This window comes from Sus scrofa, chromosome 1 (genome assembly GCF_000003025.6).
Source record: "Sus scrofa isolate TJ Tabasco breed Duroc chromosome 1, Sscrofa11.1, whole genome shotgun sequence".
Taxonomy (NCBI): domain Eukaryota; kingdom Metazoa; phylum Chordata; class Mammalia; order Artiodactyla; family Suidae; genus Sus; species Sus scrofa.
Window position 1 is genome coordinate 117,732,389 of NC_010443.5, and position 26,965 is coordinate 117,759,353.

The 26,965-nt window shown below is 37.8% G+C and overlaps 1 protein-coding gene across 10 annotated transcripts in view; it reads right to left on the reverse strand.

Moving 5' to 3' along the window:
* UNC13C (unc-13 homolog C) overlaps window positions 1–26,965 on the reverse strand; it is a 602,011-nt gene that overhangs the window by 569,274 nt on the left and 5,772 nt on the right. For 2 of the 10 annotated variants that reach the window (XM_021095082.1, XM_021095071.1), the window contains exons 1-2: window positions 10,599–12,108; window positions 8,530–8,610 (exon numbers count right to left, since the gene is read on the reverse strand). The gene's annotated coding sequence lies outside the window, so the exon portion shown is untranslated. Of the gene's footprint in view, window positions 1–6,465; window positions 7,855–8,237; window positions 8,281–8,529; window positions 8,611–10,598; window positions 12,110–26,965 lie in introns of those variants that run through there. The other 8 variants (XM_021095034.1, XM_021095079.1, XM_021095046.1 and 5 more) reach the window with 7 other exon arrangements.

A 26,965-nucleotide genomic window follows, 5' to 3' on the forward strand; every position in this document is an offset into this window, starting at 1 on the left:
AACCATTAACCAAATACCCCTGTACATGTTTTTCTATTTGTTTAATACTTATTATACACCATACTCTGTCTTGAGTCCTTTGCATAAATTGCTGGATTAATATTCGTTTATAGTATCTGCAGAAGGTACTGTTATTGATCCCCATTTTATAGATGAAGAAACTGAGAATCCAAGCAGCTGGCCCAAAAACACATGGCTGGGAAGTGATGCAGCTAGGAAGGCAACCCAAACTGACTGGCTTCAGGGTCCTTTCTCATAAACACCAAGCTCGGCTGCTCTGCCCAGAGACACAGACCAACCTAGACAAAAAATGGTCATCATATAAATATGTTTGAAGAACTCCTGCCTTAAGAACCAGCTATAATTAGAGCTCTATTCCTTTTATTTGAAATTTGGTCCTTGTTGAAATGCAAATCTCACATAGGGGTTCCTATGTTTTAAGGCATGTAAGTCACTCTGTATCTCAGTATAAATGATTGTATCTTCAAGAGCAGGAGGGAGAGCAGAGAGAACACAAAAAAGCATGAAGATGGACAGTCCTCCACCAAAAGGGGCAAGTTGTAGGATAGACCAGATATGGGAGACTTGGGGGCCTAAAATAAGTTTTGCCCACTCACTATCTTGGCCATGACGTGGCCCTACTCCCAGCTAGATAGCACAGCTCTGGAGGATAGGCACTAAGTCTTTTTTAGTCTTTGCATCTTCTGCCCACTTACGTGAACAGAGGGCAGAGCACAGGTACACCAGCTACAGAGGTGCAGCTTAGGATGATATTTCAGAGCCAAGTTGTTTTCTGTGTAGCTTTCATTTACTTGGTTTTTGTCCTTAAAAGCCACCATCACACCTTTTTTCCCCAACTAAAACAGATGGGGAAACTCAATGAATATGACTGTTCAGTGCAGAGCTTCTTTGGTTGAATTCAAGAAGCAGGAGTTCCCACTGTGGCCCAGTGAGTTAAAAACCTGACATAGTATCCATGAGGTTGCAGGTTTGATCTCTGGCCTCATTCAGTGGGTTAAGCATCTAGCATTGCTGTAAGGTCCAGCATAGGTCATAAATGCAGCTTGTATCTAGTGTTGTTGTGGCTGTGGCATAGGCTGGCAGCTGCAGCTCTTATTGGGCCCCTAGCCTGGGAACTTCCATATGCCACAGGTACTAAAAAGACAAAAAAAGAAAAGAAAAAGAAGAAGCAGGCTGGAGTCCTGCTTGACCTGCTGCTTCCACACTAGTTACAACCCATGCAGATCCTCCATAGGGCCCTAAGGCTTGAGTGCAATTCAAACAGCACTAATCCTCAAATTGTGCACAACATGAAATGAAAACCCAGAAAGGTCAAAACACATGCCTGAGTTCACACAGCAGAGGTAGAACAAAAATGCAGTTTTCCTGCCCCAACTTCACTCTTTTGGGGTTTTTTTTGTTTTTTTTTTTTTTCCTTCCCTATGCTGTGGTGACTTGCTCTAAGGCAATCACATCTAAGGTCCTGGCATCTTCCTACTGTGCCAACATTCTCTGATGTAGTAATCTAATTCAGTTCTTCAATGATTTGATTTTTACCTTGATTCTCTAGGTTCTCTAGAGTCAACATCTGTAATTTGTTGTAGCTAGAAAGTCTTTTGATACTAAAAGGGATTTCTGAAAGAAAATCTTAAGAGCCATTTTGACACGTGGTGGAATTCTCACTAGACACTTGAGCTGTATGAAGGAAAGCCACCGAGGAAAACATTCTGGAGCAAAAGTTGACCAAATTCTAATGTTTTCCATGTCTCTGTCCCACCAGGTTGGTTGGATATTTTACCAGTCTGGTGTCCTGTGCTAAGCCAGGGGCCCAGGTCCCTGTGAGAAGAAATTACATGCCTCCACCTGAGATTCCCAAGCACTTTTTTGATATTTTCATCCTAAAAGGAAATAATTAATCTGTCTTCAATGTTTCAAAATGATTAGTCCTTTAAAAAAAATCCTCACAAGGTAAACTATCACTCTTATTTGAACAACAACAAATTTTAATAACAAGAAAACTGAGACAGAAATCGTAAGGGACTTGATCAAGACTTACTTGAGTGATAGGGCTAGAATTTGAACAATTTTCTTTTCTTTCTTTTTTTTTTTTTTTTTTTTTTTGTCTTTTTGTCTTTTTGAGCGCTACACCTGTAGCATACAGAAGTTCCCAGGCTAGGGGTTGAATCAAAACTGTAGCTGCTGGCCTAAGCCGCAGCCACAACAATGCCAGATCAGAACTTCATCTGTGACCTACACCACAGCTCACGAAATGCCAGATCCTTAACCCACTGAGCAAGGCCAGGGATCAAACCTTCATCCTCATGAAGACTAATCAGGTTTATTAACCAATGAGCCATGATGGGAACTCCCTAGAATTTGAACAATGTTAAGTGTGGTTCCCAAACCTCCCTATACTACATGGTTCAAATGAGATAACTTCAGCTCTACCAGGGAGCACTTCCATCTGGGGACTAGGAGGTGCCCAGCTAAGTTGCAATATACATAATTCATTGCTCTCAGGGATGAACATGGAATGGAGACTTAAGCCAGACTGCCTGCTATGAGTCACGGCTTTGCCACACATTAGCTGCATAAAATGAGCAAGCCGTTTAACCTCTCTGTTCCTCAGTTTCCTCATCTGACAAATGAGATAATAATAGCACCAATCCCCTCATATTTCTGTAAGGATTCAATAAGAGACAATTAGAGGAGTACCTGGAATATCAGAAATACTCAAAAATGTTAGTTATTATTTATCTTTTTAATAAAAAGCAATAACATTGTGATCTGAGCAGACTTCTCCCCTTTTCCCATCCCCATCCTGACTGTAGGACAGCAAAGAAAGCCCCATTGTAACAAAGCACTTCTTTGGTGTTCATTTAGACTAGTGTAAATTGCCCAGTGTTTTTTCAAGGTAGATTAAGAATCATATTAAATCTGAAGTCTTGTGAGGAAGATAAAAATGTGTAGTGTTGTATGTGGTTAAAGTTATGTCTTTAAAAATGTTACATATGCAGAGTTGATGTTGTGGCTCAGCGGATTAAAAATCTGACTAGTATCCATGAGCTTGCAGGTTTGATCCCGGGTCTCGCTGCTCAGTGGGTTCAAAGATCCGGCATTGCCATAGCTGTGGTATAAGTTGCAGATGTGGCTTGGATCTGGCTGTGGTGTAGGCCAGATTCAACCCCTAGCCTGGGAATTTCCATTTGCTGTAAAAGAATTTCCATATGCCATAAAAGAGCAAAAAAAAAAAAAAGTTACATATGCTAAAGGAGTAAATGAGAAACTTATCACAATGATTTTATTGATTCTAAGACATACATATTTTCACACTTTAATATTTCTGAAACTGGGATTGGGACCACAGAGAGTCCATGGTCCTTCACATGCAAACCAGAGATTATATTATCTATGATCTAGAAGTGTTTGCAAGATGTGTAAGGTTATGTGATAATGACAATGAACACAGTTATCACATTTCTGGTGGGGCAGTGTTTAGTTTCATCTATAGCTACTTTTTTCCTTACCTCTCCCTCCCTGAGTTCAACAAAATATTATTTAATCCAAAACTATGAAGAAAACCAGAGTGTCTGAAGTCCCTTACTTGGCAAGTTGGCTTCTAGGACTCCCTGAGGGCCCAGGCAGGGGTTAATGTGTCCCTGCATCTGTGTCATGGGCTCACTTGGACACCATAGATACCTCCTCTGAAGCATGCACACACTTGCACTACACTGCCTTACATGGATTACAACACTTTCACCAGGTCCTATCATCTCTCATTTTTGCATCTAACTTCCCTCATGGAATGTTTCAGGGTGCCTGATATTTAATGGTTTGATTAATTTTCATTGGGGAAAAAAAGCAGTGAAAAAAGGTACCAATGTTTTATGTACCATCACTAATTTGCTCAACTACAAACAGAACTCAACCTAAGTGTTCATAGGATGGATGCAGGAGAAAAGAAAGGGTTTCTCCTGTTTTTATTTTCCTTTTCTTTTCTTTTTTTTTTTTCTTTCTTTTCTTTTTGTTTTTCTTTAAGGCTGCACCCAGGGCATATGGAAGTATTCAGGCTAGAAGTAGAATCAGAGCTGTAGCTACTGGGCTATACCACAGCCACAGCAATACAGGATCCAAGCCACATCTACACCTACACCACAGCTCATGGCAACACCAGATCCTTAACCCATTGAGCGATGCCAGAGATCAAACCCTCGTCCTCATGGATGCTAGTTGGGTTCATTACCACTGAGCTGCGACAGAACTCCCTCTCCTGTTCTTAACACAAATTTAATATTCTCTTGAATGAAGTAATTATCACACATTCTGGAAAAGTAAGGTTCAAATGTTAAGATATTATTGTATTTCTCCAAGAGTTGCCCATACAATAAAATAGTTCAGCCAAAAATATGTCTTATGCTAAAATTATACTGAATATATATCTATAACAAGAAATTAGAATATTGCAGGCAATTTGGTATATTGATTAAATGTCCACATGTGTAATTAATGAAACCTAAAGAGCTCTGTAGCTTGGGTGTCTCAATAAAAATCTGTTCATAAAGTATTCCTCATAGATTATTAGGCATTACTAGTTTATTTTGTTCATTTTTATTGCTTTTGATCTGTCCAAAAATTACTGCAGTGACAAAAACATATCCTTAAAAGCAATACGATGGGTTAGTAATCAATGACAATTTCAGACTGATTTCTAACTGGCCAATAGGTGCATGGAAATGTGATCTATAGTATTAATTATTGTGAAATGAAGATTAAGAACCAAAATGGGATACCATTTTATATGGATAAACATGGATAAAATTTTAAAACACTGGTTCTTTACCAAATGCTGGAGAGGATGTGGAGCAACTAGAATTTTTATGCATTAAAGAAGACAAAGGTAAAGAACACAATCACTTTAGGAGTTCCCGCTGCAGTACAGCAGGTTAGGGATCCATTCTTGTCTCTGTGGCTGAGCAGGTTCATTTTCTAGCCCAGGTCAGTGGGTTAAGGATCAGGCATTGCCACAACTGTGGCATGGGTCACAGCTGTGGCGCAGATTCGATCCCTGGTCCAGGAACCTCCATATGCCACAGGTGCAGCTGAAAAAGCAATATATATATATACACATATGTATATATATATAATCACTTCAGAAAATATTCAGAAGTTTCTTATAGAGTTAAACCCACACTTAGTCTACAGCCCAACAATTTCATTCTTAAGTATTTACCCAAGAGAAATTCAGACATATTTTCTCAAAGAAACTTGTATAAGAATTTTTTTTTTTTTTTTATAGCCTCACTCGTGGCATATGGAAGTTCCCGGTTAAGGGTCAAGTCGGAGCTACTGCTGCCGGCCTACACCACATCCACAGCAATGCTGGGTCTGAGTCACATCTGCAACCTACAACCATCTGCCACACCTTGTGGCAACGGTTAGTCCTTAACCCACTGATCAAGGCCAGGGATTGAAGTCGCATCCTCACAGAGACTATGTTGGGTTCTTAACCTGCTGAACCACAATGGGAATTCCCAAGAAATTTTATGCAGCCTTATTAATAGTAGCCAAAAGGTGGGAAAATATCCATCAGGAAGTAAACAGATACACAAATTACAGTATGTTAAATAGTGGAGCACTGATCAGTAATTAAAAAAAAAAAAAAGAACGAACTGCCATTACACGTGAATCTCAAAACATGAGCAAAGAAGCCAGGCACAAAAGAGTAAATATTCTCTGATTCCATTTATATTAAGTTTGAAGCAAGACTAACCTATTGTAATAGAAATCTGAAAATTTATTGCCTATGAAGGGTGGAGAATGACTTGAAAGGGACATGAGAAAACTTTTGGGGTGATAGAAATGTCCTGTATCTTAACTGGGGTAGTAGGTGTGTTCATTTTAAAGAATTCTCCACATTATAAACCTGAAATCCATGCATTATACTGTATATAAATCTTATTCCAATAAAAAAATATAAATATATAAATAAAATTATAAAATGTACTTTGATAATGGAAGTAGCACTTGAGAATCAGTTTCCTAGAATGGTGGAGACTGGTTTAATTGATTTTAGTATGAAAATCAGGACTTTCAGTTGCCCCAGTTAGTGCTATTCCAGAACATGCAGTACTGAAAACGTAATGGGGCTATGCACGCAAAGACATAAGGGTCTAAGCAGAAAGCCATCCTGTTTAGGGAATAAAAGGTTCTTTTGACATTGAGTCTCATCACAAAGACCAGACCTCAATTCTCACATTTGCTTGGAAATCCAGCTGACATAGAAATGCTTCTTTGACTAAGGACAGACTGAAGTTATCCAGAGGTTTAATGTCATCCAATTGGAACAACTATAATAAGTATTCAGGGAGATATTTATTTCAGTGTTGTATGTTCACTAGGATACTGGAGTATCTTCTTGACAAAGGTCATAGCTCTTCCTGTGTTCTTGATTGAATCATCTCTCACCTCCTCTAGAATGATGCTCCAACAATGATCTCTTCTCTTGCTTGCAGCTTAATTCTCTTTCATTTTACTGGGTCTACCCAACCTAAGGAATAAGCATGTTTATATCCTACCCTACTATGAATAAAAAACAATCACAAGACAGCCTTCAGCTTTCCTTCAATGTTGTTACCTCCTCAGGCAACTGCACCTTTCACCTGACGCTTCCAAATCACAGAAGAGACCTACTCTCCATGTTCTCATGAGCAGTCATCTTGAACATCTTGCTGTCTGGATCTAGCCCCAGAACTTTATTAAAAATTTCTCTTTAATTGGGCAAGAGTAATATTTGTAGGACACTTTAATCTTCCCTAACCTATAGCTGCATCTGGCACCAGTAACCACTCAGCTTTTCTTCAGATCATTCTATGTCCCTCCATGACAACATGGCCTCTCTCTGGACATCGTTATTTGAACAGAGTGGTTACATGATGGAAACTGGGCCAATTAGGCTTTATATCTTGGGATCTGGGAGTTGAAATTTGGAGATTTGGTTAGATCATTTCAGGCATTTCAATAAGAAAGTGATATAAAGTTGTGAGCTGAACAATCAATCTTGGATCTTTGGAAAAATTGAACCGTGAAAACGTATTTTCAGAAGAAGAAATACATGTAGACAGGGCATCAAGAGCAGAAATAAGAGGCTATAGGGCCACAGAGGGAATGGATCCTGTGTTTCTGGTTGGTGTTTAGGCTTAGGTCTGGGGCCATTCTGAGTTTTGTCTAAAGGATGTTGAGACACCAGCCTAAGTGTAAATGTCCTTTTTACAAGGAAGCTCCAACAAGGTCCTTCCCTGGCCGCTCTTGCTCTTGCCAGTCTTTTAGTCCCCTTGCTTCCAACTACTAAATCAGAATGTCTGCATCTAGCTTCTCATCTTTCCATTAATCCCTTTCCATTAATTCCTATGTGTGTATTGACCAGTTTTGTCTGAATGACCATTAATATTTCAAATCAATATTAGAATGACTGATATATTCAAAAATTCATCTTCATCCATATTCATGTATTCAAATCCATCTTCATCGATAAACTACAAAGTTCTCTAAATTTCTCATACAGTACTACTTAGTAAAACCAACTTTCTCTTAGGTATACACATTAGAACTCCATGTTCACCTTTGATTCCTCTATGTATTTGCCCCAAACTTCTAACCAGTTCTAATTCTTATGGTCCTAAACTTGACTATTTCTCTCACTCCCCACACCCCCTTTCCATCCTAAGAACTACTGCCTTGGCTCAGGCCCTCATCAATGTTCATGTGAGGTCACTGTCTTTTTTTAAGAAAATAAAAAACTATAAAAAATTAAACATTTTTATGTGGGTACTAAAATTTTCCCTTACCATACTGTACATGTTAAAAATATATATATATATATATATATATATTCACTTAAGCCTCACCACAGACTTTTACACTTGATATGACTTCATAGCCATTCTTCTCACCTCATTGACTCTACATAACTCTAGATGTGTCCTTATTCTGTAGCAAAAGTGAAAGTTTTAAATTTTAATGAATGTCATATAGCATGCCAACAGACCAAAACTTAGATTCTTACATAATTAGCATCCTCCCTCCCTTCCCCTTTTAGGGTATTAGATCCAGTGCAATTCACCTCACACAATGGAACTTCATTTGCTTCTAACTCTTGGGAGAAAGTCAACTACTCATGCTTCAGAGCATGCAAGCAAAATGGATGAGACACATAACTAAAATTAAAATTAGGATCTCACCAAATATAACTGCAATTTCACCCTTTTCCTGTATCACAGAGTGCTTTTAAAGAAAATCAATAAAGAAATTATTTCAAACTACTTAATAGTAACACATCTTTTAACTTTTTCAGCAAAAAATAGAGCATATTCCATATAATGATAGGTAATACATGCCCCCAATAAAGAATTTAAAATATCAGGTTCAGTTCTTTAAAATTGTCTTATATTGTTTACTATGGAATACTAAATTATACATGCAAAGTCTTTTCAGTTTAAAACTAAAACATGTTTAGCATCAGCCAGCTCTTACCTCAAAGAGCATCTGGGAATAAGTGAACACAACAGAAGCAATTGGTAACTTGATCTGTGGCAAGTCTAAGTGCTGGCGTAACTGAAATAAGAAAATAGGACAAAATTAAGAAGGCAATACAAAAAATTTTACATCTCAAATAATCACAGATGTAACAATATACAATGTCTATCCAAATTCAAATTTGCAAAAGCCCCTGCTCACAAATGAAGGTAAGCCCTTCCTCCCTTCCATAAAATTACACAAAGATTCAGTCTCTGCTTCCTCCTCTGTTTATCTGGCTCCCTGATTCAGCCCAGACTCTTTACTTAGGACTTGATGACATCTGGAAAGCAAAGACACAGAACAATGCTTCAGGAAATTAGAGAGATGATCTTTAATACCCCGGAAGCACAATCTTCTAAGTTTTAATATATTTAAATATATAATTTTAAAGTAATTTCAGGAAATCCCATTGTGGCTCAGTGGGTTAAGGACCTGATGTAGTCTCCATGAGGATTCAGATTCAATCCCTGGCCTGACTCAGTGGGTTAAGGATCTGGCATTGCCAAAAGGTGCAGCAGAGGTCATAGATGTGGCTCAAAGCTGGTATTGCTGTGGCTGTGGGGTAGGATGGTAGCTGCAGCTCCAATTCAACCCCTAGCCCAGGAGCTTCCAAATGCCCCAAGCATGGCCTAAAGAGGAAAAATTATAACTTTTTAAAATTAGCCATAAGAAAGCCCTCTGAGTAAATTTCTCTGTTACAGAAGAAAGAAGGACATAAAAGGGTTTCTCAAAGAGCATACACTTTCTGTTTATCCTTGAAATTAAAATCAGCGTAACCTCAACCATAGCATTGGCCCTTTAAGCTCCCAGCAAAGTCTACCCTCAGGATTAAAGGAAAGAAGTGGTGTGGGAGTTCCTGTTGTGGATCAGTGGTAATGAACCTGACCAGTATCCATTAGGATGTGGGTTTAATCCCTAGCCTCACACAGTGGGTTAAAGATCTGGCATTGCTGTGAACTGTGGTGCTGGTTGCAGAAGTGGCTTGGATCTGGAGTTACTGTGGCTGTGGTGTTGGCGGGCAGCTGCAGCTCCAATTCAACCCCTAGCCTAGGAACTTCCATATGCTGCAAGTACGGCCCTTAAAAAAAAGAAGAAAGGAAGGAAGGAAGGAAGGAAGGAAGGAAAGAAGGAAGAAAGGAAGGAAGGAAAGAGAGGAAGAAAGAAAGAAAGAAAGAAAGAAAGAAAGAAAGAAAGAAAGAAAGAAAGAAAGAAAGAAAGAAAGAAAGAAAGAAAGGAAGAAAGAAAGAAAGAAAGAAAGGAAGAAAGAAAGAAAGAAAGGAAAGACAGACAGACAGACAGACGTGGTATGGCAGAGCTGTGATGGACCACAAACACTCCCTCCAGGACTAAGTCACTCATTCACTCTACTGCCAAATGCATTTAGCTGAATCACTCTCTAAGAATGGTGGGGACCAAGGGGTTATTCCCCCTCCTCTGGGTCAGCCCACACCCAATGACTAATTGCTGTGGGTACTCAGATATTTGTCCCCCTTGCTTTAATACAGGGACCATCCTAGTATCAGAGCTTCCTGTAGGACTGGCTGAGGCCTCTGTTGCAAATGTGTTGAGGTTCAGCTTCTCCCTCTACCTAACTCAAAAGAATTTCTGCACATATATCTCTGTTTCAGTCTGTTTCCCAGGAAGCCTGACTTAAGAAAGTTGATGTCAAGGGGGCACAGAGGAAGTGACTCTAAAATGAGATTTTTTTGTCTGAATCCTCTCTGTTGGGACTGGTATTGAGGGCCCAACCACTGATGCCATATAGAAAACGGACAGCCTGTGGGGTATCATAGCAGGACAATTACTAAAATATTCACCAGTGGTGGACTGGGGTGTGATACAATTGGGAGGAAAGGAACTTTTATGTACAACATCTCAAGATATTTGAGAGGTTGTGGAGAGAAAGTGATTAGTACGCAGCTGTTGCTGAGGCCTCTTGATGCAGTGAAGAAAAAAAAATCACCAATTTAAGGCTAAATGTAAAGACAGCAGACATCCATTATGCCAGATAAATAAATTCTCACCTCTTGCAGCAGATGCAGAAAAAGTTGAGCACCAGCCTCAGGAATTAATCGTAAGAGTGGCAGAGCTCCAGAGAAGGTTTAATTCTCAATTTAAGCAGGTTGGCTATGCCAAGGTTGGGGCCTTAATTGGGAAAAAAATGGGATTGTGAGTCATGTAATGGGGACATCTGGGTTAATTCACTTGAAAATCAAATCCTCAGATTCCCCTAAACCCTCCGAGAATGAAAAAGCGGCCTCTCTTCCCTGTTAGTGGTTAGTGCCCCACTCTTGCTTGAAATTTTGTAAGAAATTCCATGCACTCTCCATTAAGATCCACCAAAAATGAATTCCCTCAAGTCTCAGCAGGTTAAGGATCCAGTGTTGTCGTTGATATGGCTATGGTTACAGCTGTGGTGCAGGTTTGACCCCTGGCCTGGGAATTTCCACATGCTATAGCTGTGGCCAAAACAGACAAACGAAAAAACTACCAAAATCACTCCCATGGACCTCCACACCAATAACTGGGATAAAGTCACAACATAATCTACCTGAACAAAAACTGAGTCTGTGAAGGGAAGAAAAAGACTATGTTGAACAAAGTAAAAGACTTCACCTACATATATAGACCAGTAGGAACTGAGAGAATGCTTATAAACTATATCCTGTGGGTACTAGATCAATACGGAGGTATATGAAGTTTGATAGGGAAGAACTTACTGTTATTGAAGCAATCTTCTAATCATTGTGGATATCTTCCATGGATACTGTTTAATTTACACAAGCAAAAAAGTTATGAATATGTGATCAGAAAATTGAGGACATCGTCCCCAGCAGGAAGATAAAGCTCTTGCCTAGGTTCTGGAAGAACCCAATGACCAAAGGAGGGACCAGATTTCCATGAGGTTTGGATACCACTACTCTGACAAACAAATTTTGATAAATCTGTGATTCCTGCAGACCTTCAACAAAGGGACTTACTTGTATGACCATACACTGGGGAAAAGAAAATATCCAAACATTCTGAGGACTGTGAGGCAGAGTCTGAGCTGACATTGATACTAAGTGATCTGAACCTTCTTTTAGAGTAGGGACAGGTACTAAATGTAGTTTTAGCTCAGTTATGACTCTCAGGGTGTTCACGGGATCCCTGGACTCACCCAGTGATAATTTCTTCAGTCTTAAAGCATAATCGGAATGAACATATGAGGTAGCTGGCAGAACCCCACACTAATTCCTTGGCCTGGGGGATTAGAGCGATCATAACAGGGACGGTCAAGAGAGTAAATAAAGAGCACTATCACATCCTGGGGAGTGCAGAGATTAGTACTACCCGTAATGATTTCAGCAAAGTAGGGGGGTGGTCTCTATCATTTCTGTGTTTAATTCATCTCATTTGGCTCACTAAATTTGTCTCTCCAAAAGCCAGAAAGATCCTGGTATATGACAGTGGACTACCACAAATTTATTTACTTATTTTTTTTTAATTTTTTTATTTTCCCACTGTACAGCAAGGGGGTCAGGTTATCCTTACATGTATACATTACATTTACATTTTTCCCCCACCCTTTGTTCTGTTGCAACATGAGTATCTAGACAAAGTTCTCAATGCTATTTAGCAGGATCTCCTTGTAAATCTATTCTAAGTTGTGTCTGATAAGTCCAAGCTCCCGATCCCTCCCACTCCCTCCCCCTCCCATCAGGCAGCCACAAGTCTTTTCTCCAAGTCCATGATTTTCTTATCTGAGGAGATGTTCATTTGTGCTGGATATTAGATTCCAGTTATAAGTGATATCATATGGTATTTGTCTTTGTCTTTCTGGCTCATTTCACTCAGGATGAGAGTCTCTAGTTCCATCCATGTTGCTGCAAATGGCATTATGTCATTCCTTTTTATGGCTGAGTAGTATTCCATTGTGTATATATACCACCTCTTCCGAATCCAATCATCTGTCCATGGACATTTGGGTTGTTTCCATGTCCGGGCTATTGTGAATAGTGCTGCAATGAACATGCGGGTGCATGTGTCTCTTTTAAGTAGAGCTTTGTCCCGATAGATGCCCAAGAGTGGGATTGCAGGGTCATATGGAAGTTCTATGTATAGATTTCTAAGGTATCTCCAAACTGTTCTCCATAGTGGCTGTACCAGTTTACATTCCCACCAACAGTGCAGGAGGGTTCCCTTTTCTCCACAGCCCCTCCAGCACTTGTTATTTGTGGATTTATTAATGATGGCCATTCTGACTGGTGTGAGGTGGTATCTCATGGTAGTTTTGATTTGCATTTCTCTTATAATCAGCGATGTTGAGCATTTTTTCATGTGTTTGTTGGCCATCTGTATATCTTCTTTGGAGAAATGTCTATTCAGGTCTTTTGCCCATTTTTCCATTGATTGATTGGCTTTTTTGATGTTGGGTTGTATAAGTTGTTTATATATTCTAGAGATTAAGCCCTTGTTGGGTTCATCCCAGGTTCACAAGGATGGTTCAACATACGCAAATCAATCAGCATCATACACCACGTTAACAAAAAAAAAGTCAAAAATCATATGATCATCTCAATAGACGCAGAAAAAGCATTTGACAAAGTCCAACATCCATTCATGATCAAGACCCTCACCAAAGTGGGTATAGAGGGAACATTCCTGAATATAATCAAAGCCATTTATGATAAACCCACAGCAAATATAATACTCAATGGGGAAAAAGTGAAAGCCTTCTCACTCAAATCTGGAACAAGACATGGATGCCCACTCTCACCACTGCTATTCAACATAGTATTGGAAGTCCTAGCCACAGCAATTAGACAAACAAAAGAAATAAAAGGCATCCATATAGGAAGAGAAGAGATCAAACTGTCACTGTATGCAGACGACATGATACTATACATAGAAAACCCTAAGGACTCAACCCCAAAACTACTTGAACTGATTAATAAATTCAGCAAAGTAGCAGGATATAAGATTAATGTTCAGAAGTCAGTTGCATTTCTGTATACCAGCAATGAAATATTAGAAAAGGAATACAAAAATACGATACCTTTTAAAATTGTACCTCACAAAATCAAATATCTCGGAATACACCTGACCAAGGAGGTAAAGGACTTATATGACGGGAACTATAAAACTTTAATCAAAGAAATCAAAGAAGATGTAAAGAAATGGAAAGATATTCCATGTTCCTGGATTGGGAAAATCAATATTGTAAAAATGGCCATACTACCCAAAGCAATCTACAGATTCAATGCAATCCCTATCAAATTACCCAGGACATTTTTCACAGAACTAGAACAAACAATCCAAACATTTATATGGAACAACAAAAGGCCCAGAATCGCCAAAGCAATCCTGAGAAACAAAAACCAAGCAGGAAGCATAACTCTCCCAGACTTCAAGAAATACTACAAAGCCACAGTCATCAAAACAGTGTGGTACTGGTATCAAAACAAATTTTAAAAGTAGTTATTCCAGCAGCAACTGGTATGTAGACTGGTATCTTTGCTAGAGTAGATTAACACAGCCTCAGATACACGGTATATGGCCATTGAACCAAAAAAAATGTATATGGCCATTGAACCAAAAAAGGTGGAGCAGACAAGAACATACAATCTTGTCCCGGGGCTGTTTTCCCACCGTGTACCAGGACAGACCATCTGAGTGTTCTGAAGAACATCACATTGGCCCACTAAATTGATGATATCCTACCAGTTGGATCCAATGAGCAAAAGTAACAAGAAGGTGAACAAAAGGTCTTGAGTTCCATGAGTTCCAAAGGAATATTAATCCTCTGATGGTTCAGAGGCTCAAACCAGTGTAGATTTTAGGAGTAAGAAGTCTAGATGACACACTGATATTCCCTCGAAAGGAAAAAAATAAATCAATGCCTCTCACGTGCAAAGTGTGGTAGTTTCTTTAGGTTCTGGAAGTAGTATAATTCATACCTTGGAAAGCAACTCTGACTCATATGCTAGTTATATGATAGACTGACATGGTTCAGACTCTATTGCAAAGAATTATCTATGGTGAAAAGAACCTTGTGGAAATCATGATGAGCTCCAATAGAATGATCTTGATGTTGATCCCTGGAATATGGAGAAAGGTCATGCTATCTGCAAAGGAGACCTATATATTACTTTTTTTTTTAAAATTCCCAATCTACAAAAGGGCCTAAATAAATACAAAGTACTTGAATATGTGCATCAATTGACCATGTTGCCAGAATTATATATTGTGAGCTGAATTCCATCTGACTCAACAAATCGTAAGATCTCGGGAACCTAACAGCAACCTACTGGAAGCTAGAAATGGTATACTTGAGGTTACCAGACAGGAGCAGGGTCACAGGGCACAAGTAAGTTGCATGACCTAGACCTTTGACATTCACTACCCTTGCACCAGGGTCTCTCCCTCGTTCTGTGTGTGTGTGTGTGTGTGTGTGTGTCCTCTTTGAAAGATATCCCTTATTGATGTCTAAGGGAAGAAAAAAAAAAACACTTGGACCTAGTGCATGGACAGGTTGTCTACTATGTGGGTATCTCAGTCAGTTGGTCTGAGCCTTGGAACTAAGGGGTAAAGAAATGCCTAGCTGTCAAAGTATGACACACACATACCCCATATACACGTATCATGGTCTGGTTCCCAACAACTTGGCCTCATCTTTGTTCACTTTTTCTGTCCCACTTTCTCAGGGTCTCAAATGTGCAATTACTCAGGTCTTCTTTGAATTACCATAATTTTCAGGAAAGAATCTAATGACTACATAAGTTAATAACTGATACAACTTAACTTATTTACTTTTCTTGGATATTTGGAAGAATTTTAGACAAACAATAAAAGCATGAGACTTTGGGGTAGAAAGGCAAGGGTTATATTGTCTTAATATTCATTTCACCAAACATAGGAACTTCATGGCTCTAAAGTTTTACCAAATAAATAAAAACTATGTTACTACTTCTAATACACCTAGTTTATTTTCCTTTAAACTATTTTTTCACTGTCTAAAGGTTCAACTTATATCATTTACACAAGGAAAAGAAAACTACAATGAAAACATAATTTTTGGAAGAGGGTATGAAGTAAGAAAGTTACGTGCAAATATCACTAATGAAAATTTTTAAAAATAAAACTCTTTATAATTTTATTGTGTAATACTTATGTGTGACTATAATATGTCCTATATAAACAAATATGAGTATCCCAAGGGAAGCCAGAGTTATAGCACTAATTTCTTGGCCAGCAGAAGGCTAAAGAGACAGTCCCTTGTCTTTCTTTGCATTTAATCTTTTGTTCAGCTCTCCTGAAAACTCTATCATTATTTACTCTTTATTGTCTCTCTTTAGCACATGATTCCGTGGATCATGGAATAATTATCTGTATGTTCTGAATAATTTAAAACATTCTAAAAAGTAAGGAAATGAGACACAAAACAGGTATATTGTAACAGGGAGATGGACAAAAAAAATTTAATAAAGGAAGGAAAGAAGGGAGGGAGGTGAGAGGGAGAAAGGAAGGAGAATTGAGTTCAAGTGAGGAAGCAGATATATCCATGGTTGTCATGACTTTACCCTTTGGACAAGCTAGCTTATTCTCCCTTTGAGTTCTTCTCCATTTGTAATCCCTGCCTTGTTACCCCATTTAGGGAAAGTGGTCAGAATTAAAGAAACAAGAACATAATCTTAGACTCTTCAGCCCAATTCTTCCCTTGATTTGCATATCTTAGCAGTTCCAGAGATTTCCACCAAATTGGAGATACAGGCCACTGCAGTGTTATATGTCCCCACCTATGACAGTTCCTTTTAAAAACAGAGGACAAAGTGACTATGCTGCCCACTGTTTAAAAAAAAAAAAAAGTCCAGTTATGCATCAATATAAGCAAGCAAATACTTTAAAAGCAGATAAATCAATGGACTGATACTTGCTTTACAAAGATATTTAGCACAATTTTCTAGAAAACCAAAAGCTAGTTCCATAGAAAATTTAACACTGATATTAGGTTACAGATATTTTGAAAAACTGTATGGTATATAATCAGACATTGTCTCTGCAACAGCATGGTTTCAGTCCCCAGCCCACACAGTGGGTTAAGGATCCAGCTGGGGCATAGGTTGCAGCTGTGGCTCAAAATCAATCTCTGGCCAAGAACTTCCATATGCCACAGGTGCATATGCAGCAAAAAAAGAAAAAGAAAAGAAACACATGAACACATAGTCAGAAATATCCTCCCTCTAGTTTGTATTTGTATTCAACAGTTTTTTTAAAAAAAAAAAGAAAAAGAAAACACGTTTTACACTGTGTGGTAAACAAAACAGAAATCCTATGTTTGCCAAGAAATGTATAGATTTAACATCAAGACAGGTGAAGCATGAGGAATTGCAGTTTTAATTTAAGACCGTTGGCCTGCCTTCATATCTTTAGGAATTATTCAGACTAATGATTTATTTATATATTTATTTCTGTATTTTTAGCCCTGAATCTTTTGCCAGGCAATTATTTCAGGCAGAGACCAAGAAAGATTGCCTGATTTCTTTTTTAACAATTAAGCACTACTTGTTAATCAGAATTTGTTGACAGTTTTCCAAGATTGTAATTGAGGTTGCATAACCTTGCCTTCATTGATAAATGCAAATTGAACCATAGCAGTCAGGTGAGAAATATCTCATCACAATTTGGAGGGAAGGTACTTATTCAACAGATTCCAAAATATTGAACAATGTGCTAACATTAGAGAAACAGCTCAATTTATCCTCTAATATTCTACCCATACCAAGCATGGTATCTGCTTATGTCTTCTCTCCTTAATAAGGCTCTAAGCTTCTTCTTTGAAAGACAATTCTTTTTAACTTAGTCCTTGCATGGTGTTCTACACAAAAAAGATTACTAGTGAAGATGGGGGAAAAAAGATGTATTCAAGAGGAAAGTAACTAGTTAGAAATTTGGATTTGGAGTCAAAACTTTTAAAAATACTAACAGTATGGAGATATTAGCACTTTATTCATTCACCCAACAAATACTTATTGCACACTAGCTATGTGTTGTTACCTTAATAAGTTTGGAGGCACAATAGTAAGCAAAACAGCAATAGTCCCTGGCCTCTGTAGGATCAGAATAAACAGGGAGAATTAATGAATTAATGTAAACAAACAACAGTATTTTCTTTCTGAGCTCCCATTGTGGTGCAGCAGAAACAAATGCAACTAGGAACCATGAGGTTGTGGGTTCAATCCCTGGCCCCGCTCAGTGGGTTAAGGATCCGGCGTTGCAGTGAACTGTGGTGTGGGTCGAAGACGCAGCACGGATCTGGTGTTGCTGTGGCTGTGGTGTAGGCTGGCAGCTGTAGCTTGGATTCAACTCCTAGCCTGGGAACCTCCATATGCCACAGCTGCAGACCTAAAAAAGAAAAAAAAAATAGCATTTTCTTTCCAACCCATTTCCACAAAAAAAGTGATTCCTTGATGCCTACTCCATGAAATTCACACCTCCCATCAGTCCCACTCCTCATTATAGATTCTTTCCTGTAAACTAAGACATCTCTATCTCTTTATCTCTTTGCTTGAATAGAATGTACCTTTATTCCTCTTCATCATACCATTACTGTTTCAATGGGGAGTCATAATCTGCTCCTCCCATTTGTAGTTCATATTTAGCCCACATTCACATTCACTACTTTGGCAACATCCCCTTCATTTGCTCTTTGTCTAATAGTCTGTGTTTATGTTTTCCTTCCCCAATAGATGTAAGTGCTCTTGCTGGCAGGTCCTCTTTTTATTCAGTTTCATGTTCCTTCCATAGAGATAGAGCCTAGCAAAGTGCTCAGAGGCTCCTTAAATAGCAACAAAAACAGCTTACTGCCCTCCCCTCATCACTTTGCTATTTTCTTTTGATCCACAAGTATTCACTCTGCCCGGAATATTCTCACTGATAAATAATCATAGTCTATGTCATCCCCCCTTTTTTGAAATATCAAGAAAAGTCTTTTAAGCATTATCTTTTACTGGTGATAATCTCAAACACAGGAAATTGATGTACTGTATCCCATCAGAACTATTTTATTTCACCAGTTCTTTCTTTTCTCTGAAACTAATACATGTAAATGTTCTACCAGTTTTGCAATGAGTAAAAAGGCACAAGCCTTGCCCTCAAGGATCTCACAATCCAGTGGAAAACAGAAGGCACGGGCATTGGAAATTCAGACCTGATTCAATGGTGAGGAAGAAAGGCATTGGGAAAGCCAAGTCATTTGGCCTTTGCACAGTAACTACACGTTAAAACCACACAGACACATCTTCTCTGAACTTGCTTCACTTCTGAAAAGCTGCTCACAGCTCTGTAATTAACCCAGAAGGAATCCCCTAGACTACAAGTGTTTTATAGCTTGTCTAATTAGGACAAAGACAGCAGCTCAAGAGGCAGGATACACACCTCTCAAGCAGAAAGGTACAGGAGGTGTCACTTTGGCAGCCTAAGGCACATAGTAAGAGCAGAAAATGTAAACGCAGTCACCTTGCTGTGCTGGGATTTCAAGATGTGCATTTTGTGGACATGTTTCAAACCCAAGCTTAGCTTTCTCCCGTTGTTTGTGGCACTCCTGCCCCACTTTTTTCCATAGCCACCTGCTAGGTCCTCAGAACTCACAGACTAATTTCAGCAGTGATCTAAGCAAAATGTAATTAAGATAATCCTGCTGGTACTCAGAAATATGAAAAATGTACTATCTTTCATTCATAGAGTTGATGTTCTAGTTTCCCTTCAGTAGGATGCAGGCTTTGAATTGCTTTTCTGGAAAAAGAGATAGGTTTTACATAACAAGAATTTCTTTTCTCTCTCTTTTTATGACCAACTATTTTTCTTATGAAAATAACATATTGGGACCTAGGTCTGTGATCTAGGGACATAATAGCTCCCTCAGTAATAATCAAACTATAAAGGAGTTAACAGATAATCAAACTACAAAGGAGTTAACTTACTCTCCAAAAGTTATTTCCACTACCTCCCAAACCAAATAAATCGTACTCAGTTACACAGACAGCCATACATTATCTTTGATATTAGGTTATTTAACTAAATAGAAAATGCCAATTCATCCAACATATTATCAATTTCAAATAATTAAAAAGTAGTAAATAGAGACCAATTATGATATATGTAAGTTATTAACATTTAATAATGTAGAAAGCCTTACGGGGAAGCCCTGAAAATTTTCCATGCCATCATAATGAATATGTCATTATCGTACAAAATTGCAGACATAAGATATCTTAATCTTTAAGTAGTAGTATATTTATCTTCATTCTAAAGATACTGCCTCAAATCAGTTAATTATTCACTAGCATTTGAATTCTTGATAAATAGAGGTTCACAGTATCTCTCCATTAGATTCAGATTGCTTGATTTTAATCACTCATTAATACTCACAGGCATATAGTAACACATTTTTGTAAGAAAATATGAACAGGCTTTGTTTTGGTCCATTTTCATCTGGTTTAAGCAGTACAAGAAATCATCTGTCCTCTAGGCATTTTAGATAACTGAACTAAGAATTTGAGTTTACAAAGAAAAGTGAGACAATATGTGGATTAATGGAGAAAAAATTTAAAAAGGGAACCAGATATTGTAAGTATTTGACAAGTACCTTCTTAGTACTCCTGTAAGTTTTTAAAACCATATTTAGAGTTTTATAATTCTAGTTACATTTGACATTTGAAATTTGTGTCACATCTTGTGGACTTTTAAAATAGTCTTCGTTCTGCATACAGTGACAATTTTATCTCTTCTCTTCCTATACAGATGACTTTTATTTCTTGTGTTCATATAATTGCTGTGGCTAGGACTTCCAAAACTATGTTGAAGAGCAGTGGTGAGAGTGGGCATCCTTGTCTTGTGCCAGATTTTAGTGGGAAGGCTTTCAGTTTTTCTCCATTAAGTACTATATTTGCTGTGGGTTTATCATAAATGGCTTTGATTATGTTAAGGAATGTTCCCTCTATACCCACTTGGGCAAGAGTTTTGACCATGAATGGATGTTGGACTTTGTCAAATGCTTTTTCTGCATCTATTGAAATGATCACATGGTTTTTGACTTTTCTTTTGTTATTGTGGTGTATGACGTTATTGATTTGTGTATGTTGAACCATCCTGTGAACCTGGGATGAATCCTACCTGGTCATGGTGAATGATCTTTTTGATAGGTTGTTGGATTCGGATGGCTAAGGTTTTGTTGAGAATTTTTGCATCTATATTCATCAACGATATTGGCCGATAGTTTTCTTTTTTGGTGGTATCTTTGTCTGGTTTTGGAATGAGGGTGATGGTGGCACCATAGAATGTCTTTGGGAGGGTTCTTTCTTCTTCAACCTTTTGAAAAAGTTTAAGGAGGATGGGCACCAGATCCTCTTTATATGTTTGGTAGAATTCGCCTGTGAAGCCATCTGGTCCTGGACTTTTATTTGTAGGGAGTGTGTTTATGACTTCTTCAATTTCATTTCTAGTGATCGGTCTGTTCAGTTGGTCTGTTTCTACTTGATTCAGTTTTGGCAGGCTGTAAGATTCTAGAAAATTGTCCATTTCTTCCAGATTGTCAAATGTGTTAGCATATAGTTATTCATAGTATTCTCTTATGGTTTTCTGTATTTCTGCAGTATCCATTATGATTTCTCCTTTTTCATTTCTAATTTTGTTTATTTGGGTTCTTTCTCTCCTCTTCTTAGTGAGTCTAGCCAGGGGTTTATCCATTTTGTTTACCTTTTCAAAGAACCAGCTCTTGGTTTTATTAATTTTCTCTATTGTTCTTTGAGTCTCTATTTTATTGATTTCCTCTTTGATCTTTATAATTTCCTTCCTTCTCCCACCTTAGGTCTTTTTTATTCTTCTTTTTCTAATTTGTTTAGGTGGAGGGTTAAGTTGTCAATTTGAGATCTTTCTTCTTTTTTGAGGAAGGCCTGTATTGCTATGAATTTCCCTCTGAGCACTGCTTTTGTGGCATCCTATAGATTTTGAGAGGTTGTGTCTTCATTATCGTTTGTCTCAAGGTATTTTTTAATTTCCTTCTTGATTTCCACATTGACCCATTGGTTTTTTAGTAGCATGTTGTTTAGTCTCCATGTAGTAGGTTTTTTCTCATTTCTTTTCCTGTGGTTGATTTCTAGTTTCAGACCATCGTGGTCAGAGAAGATACTTGAAATAATTTCTATGCTCCTAAATTTGTTGAGGTTAGCTTTGTGTTCCAATACGTGGTTGATTCTCGAGAATGTTCCATGAGCACTTGAGAAGAATGTGTATTCTGATATTTTTGGATGTAGTGTCCTGAAGATATCAATTAAGTCTAACTTTTCTATTGTTTCCTTTAGGATCTCTGTTGCTTTACTGGTTTTCTGTCTAGAGGATCTGTCCATTGGTGTGAGTGGAATCTAATATGCAGCACTAATGAACATCTCCACAGAAAAAAAAAAATCATGGACTTGGAGAATAGACTTGTGGCTGCCCAACAGGAGAGGGAGTGAGTGGGAGGGATCGGGAGCTTGGGGTTATCAGATACAACTTGGAATAGATTTACAAGGAGATCCTGCTTAGTAGCATTGAGAACTATGTCTAGATACTCATAGCAACAGAACAAAGAGTGGGGAAAAAATGTATACATGTAAGAGTAACTTGATCCCCATGCTGTACAGCGGTAAAGAAACAAATAAATAAATAAATAAATAAATAAAATAGTCTTCATTCTAAGAAACATTTTTTCCATCCTCATGGAAGAAAGCTTTGTATTCTAAATACAAAAATCAGCAAATGGTAGCTTGTGGGTAAGGCCCCTGAAGGACAGACAACTGGAACCAAATATGAGAGAAATTAATCAAAGACATTGTCAAGTGACTTAAGAGGAAGGTAATATAAAATCTAGAATCACAAGGAAAACTTAGAAGCCAGGCTCAAGCTTTCTCTCCATAGACTCTAGAGTTGGCCATGCTTTGCCTCTCCTAACTGACATTCCCTCCTCCCATGATTATTATTGAGAAATTCAGAGATTTCAAGGTCAACCAAAGAATGAAAGGCAGGTTTTACTCATACTCTTCATTTACTCTTTTTTGGGAAATTTTTTTCCAGTATTAAATGTTACAGGTCAAAACAGCTGTCTATAATCAGCCACACTGACTCTCAACTTGGAATAAACATATGCTCTAAGAATTCTTTCTAGGAACTTTTAAAAGAGCACTGGGAGTTCCCCGGGTTTCTTTATATAACTGTGACTATTGCTGAATCCACTGGGAGCTAGATGTCATAAAACAGAATCCAGGATGGTAAAGACCAATTCTGTGGACACAAGTTGGGTGTTTGCAGGACTAATAGGAGATAAGTAGACCACATTACAGATTACCAGCTGCAATTAAAAGGGGATGTTAAGATCAAAGTGAAGGAAGACATGGGACAGAGAACCAATGAGGGAAGGATTGTTACTAGAAATATCAAACTGAAAAAGTAGTACTTAGTCTCTGAACACCTGATCTAAGATAGGAAGAAAAATATCATAGGGAGCTGACATGGACTTATACTGTGACATGGTTCTGACCTAGGTAAAGTCAGGCAGACAGCTTCCTTGTTTTTAACTGTTATCTTCAACCTCTCTTGAAGTTACACCTCATCTGCCTTTCAGTGGTTCTGGTCATAAACTGCATGGATACTAGATCCTGACATACATCAGTGAGTCCTTGAGTGCCTTCTAAAGCCAGACGTCTGAACAATGGGAATAAATCAGGGTCTCTGGTCATATTTTAATCTCTCTTCTTGTTCCCAGGACCATTTTACAGTAGTAGACTCTTCATGAAACCCCTATCTACCCTAATATAAAAAATCACTAATATCTGCTGCCTTTTAATACAGCGGGAAACACATATAAGAATATTAGAAACTCATGGTAGTTCCCATTGTGGCTCAGAGGATTGAGGACTCAGAATTTTCTCTGCAAGATTAAGGGTTCGATCCCTGGCCTTGATCAGTGGGTAAGAATCCATCATTGCTGCAAGCTGTGGTATAGTTGCAGCTGCAGCTCCTATTAGACCCCTGGCCCAGGAATTTCCATATGCAGCAGTTGTGGCTATAAAAAGAAAAAAAAAAAAGGAATACAAAAATCTCAGGGCCCTTGATTTAAAAAAAAAGTGGTGTCCAAAGCTATTCCAACTTGTTCAAAGTGTAATTGCTGAGGTAATTACTATCTTAAGTCACAGTAGAGGTTTGAGTTTTCCTTCTGATTTTACATTTTGCTGTTATTCCTACTTTGTACACAATCTCTCTCCTTCCCTTACTAGTCTTTTCCTCTAAAAACTGATAATATTATAGATTTTAAATTGAATAGAAAAGCAAACAAATGTACTGAGCACCCACATTTTATATACAAGGTAATGAGCAATATGGACATAATTACAGTTAAGAGTAGCCAAAAATCTTTAGACACTTAATCTATATTATTTCATTTAATCTTCATGAAAACTCTATGAAACTATACTCTTTATGGTGTCATTATTTTCTGCTTGAAAAGTTAAGATGTAGAAATTTTAAGTAACTTGTCAAAGTTTCCACAGATACTTAATGTGTTTATAGTCCTGCTAGGAAAGGTTCTTTTTGAGTTACAAGCAACAAAAAAGGTTTAAACTGTAGGTCAAGGTTCAAGGGGAAATCTGATGGACAATATATAATGCATTAGTAAATGAATGGTGCAAAATAACTTAGTACTATGGAATTGTATAAAGTTACAGTATTTGGAAACTGTGAGTAATTGAGGCAGAGATCAGGTCAGTAACCAGAAGGTAAAGCTGAAAAGGCAGTCTGGGATGTGATTGTTAAAGGTGTCTTCTTCCCAAACTAAGTAAGTGAAGCTTTGTTTCATTCACAATGTGGTATCCTTGAAAATTTCTGAGGGAGTGACATGTGTCATGGTAAAGGCATTTTTTAGGACAATGAATCTGGCAGTAGCATGCAGAACAGATGCTCAGAGGAGAGGTTCATGACAGAAAGATTAGAGCAATATTCTGGTCATAAAGTGATAAGAACTTGAACTAAGGTGATGCCAATAAGGGAAGGAAATAATATGTGACTGAAAATGATGTAGAGAAGAAAAAAGATTTGATAAATAATTAAATATGCATCATGGGGAGGAATAAAGCAATGAGGATGACTTGAGATTTGAGCCTGGGAGACTTAGGAACTCAGGGAAAGGAGTTGTTTGGAGGAAACCAAAGTTGAATCTCTCAATTTTGGTGAGACATACCAGGGTAATTCCCTTAAATGAGATAATATAGGCCACTAAATAAATTCAGGTCACCAAAACAAAGAGTAAACAGAGAGGATCAAGAGAATGTTCCCACTCAAGGCTAAGTGGAGGAAGACAATAATTGATGTATGTGTATATTGTACCTTGTTATATTTATTCACTAAGCTTTACATGTCTTAATTATTTACTATTTTAAAGATGTTCTTTACCTACTGCCCAGTATTATTGTGACAATTTATTGACTATTTAACATGATCTTTGAATCCTATGAATGGCTTTCTAAGAAGTAATTAGAATTAAATTACAGTTTTTACATATATGAAATTAATGTATACATCTTGTCTCCTGCCAATCAACCTCCCTTGAAATTAAAATGGAAATATAGTCTCTTCAATAAGCAATGCTGGGAAAGTTGGACAGCTTCATGCAAATCAATGAAGTTAGAACGCACCCTCCTGCCATGCACAAAAATAAATTAAAAATGGCTTAAAGAATTTAACATAAGACATGGCACCATAAAATTCCTGGAAGAGATTCTCTCGCATCAGCCATACAAATATATTCTTAGGTCAGTCTCCCAAGGCAATAGAAATAAAACCAAAATAAACAAATAGACCTAATCAAGGTTACAAGTTTTGCACAGCAAGAAACCATAAATAAAACAAAAGGACAACCTATGGAATAGGAGAAAATAGTTGTAAATGATGTAAACAACAAGGGCTTAATTTCCAAAATATACAAACAGCTCATGCAATTCAACAACAACAGCAATCAAAAAATTGGCAGAAGACCTAGGAAAAAAAGGAAAATCATGGACTTGGAAAACAGACTTGTGGTTGCCAAGGGGGAGGGGGAGGGATTGGGATGGATGGGGTGCTTGGGGTTAACAGATGCAGACTATTGCCTCTGGAATGGATTAGCAATGAGATCCTGCTGTGTAGCACTGGGAACTATGTCTGATCACTTATGATGGAGCATGATAATGTGAGAAGAAAGAATGGATACATGTATGTATAACTGGGTCACACATGCTGCACAGTAGAAAATTGACAGAACACTGTAAACCAGCTATAATGGAAAAAATAAAAATCATTATATTAAAAAAAAAGAAAAAACAACTCAATTTAAAAATAGGCAAAAAAAAAAAAAAAAGGGCAGAAGACCTAAACAAACATTTATCCAAAGAATATATACATATGGCCAACAGGCACATGAAAAGATGTTCAACATTGATAATTATCAGAAAAAAGTAAATCAAAACTGCAATAAGGCACCACCTCACACAGGTGAGAATGGCCATCATTAAAAGTCTACAAATGCTGGAGAAAACGTGGAAAAAAGGGAACCCTCTTATACTGTTGAAGGGGATGTAAAATGGAGCAGCCACTATGAAAAAGGCATGGAAGCTCATCAAAAAACCTAAAAATATAATTATCATATGACAACAATCCCACTCATTGGTATATATCCAGAAAAAACTGTAATTCAAAAAGATGCATGCACCCGTGTTCATAGCAGCACTATTCACAACAGCCAAGACATGGAGACAACCTAAATATCCACCAGCAGAGGAATGGATCAAGAAGATGTGGTACATGTATCCAATGAAATACTACTTAGCCATAAAAAAGAATGAAATAATGCCATTTGCAGTGCCATGGATGGACTTAGAAATTACCGTACTAAGTGAATTAAGTAAGAAAGACAAAGACAAGTACTATATGATATTACTTATATGTGGAATTTAAGTATGACACAAATGAACATATCTACAAAACAGAACCATACCCACAGACATAGACAACAGACTTGTGGTTGCCAAGAGGGAGGGGGTTGAGGAGGAAAGGACTGGTTGTTTGAGGTTAGTAGATGCTGACTATTATATATGGAAGGAATAAACAACAAAATCCTATTGTCTAACACAGGGAACTATATTCAATATCCTGAGATAAATTATAATGGAAAAGAATATAAAAGGGAATAGGTAGATAGATAGATGTATAACTGAATCACTTTGCTGTAAAACAGAAATTGTAAATCAACTATACTTCAATTTAAAAAAAGAAGGAACTATGAATTCTCCTATGTCCTCCCTTCAGCTATGCATGAGCAAGCCCTGCAATTCCCTTCTTTCTAGCA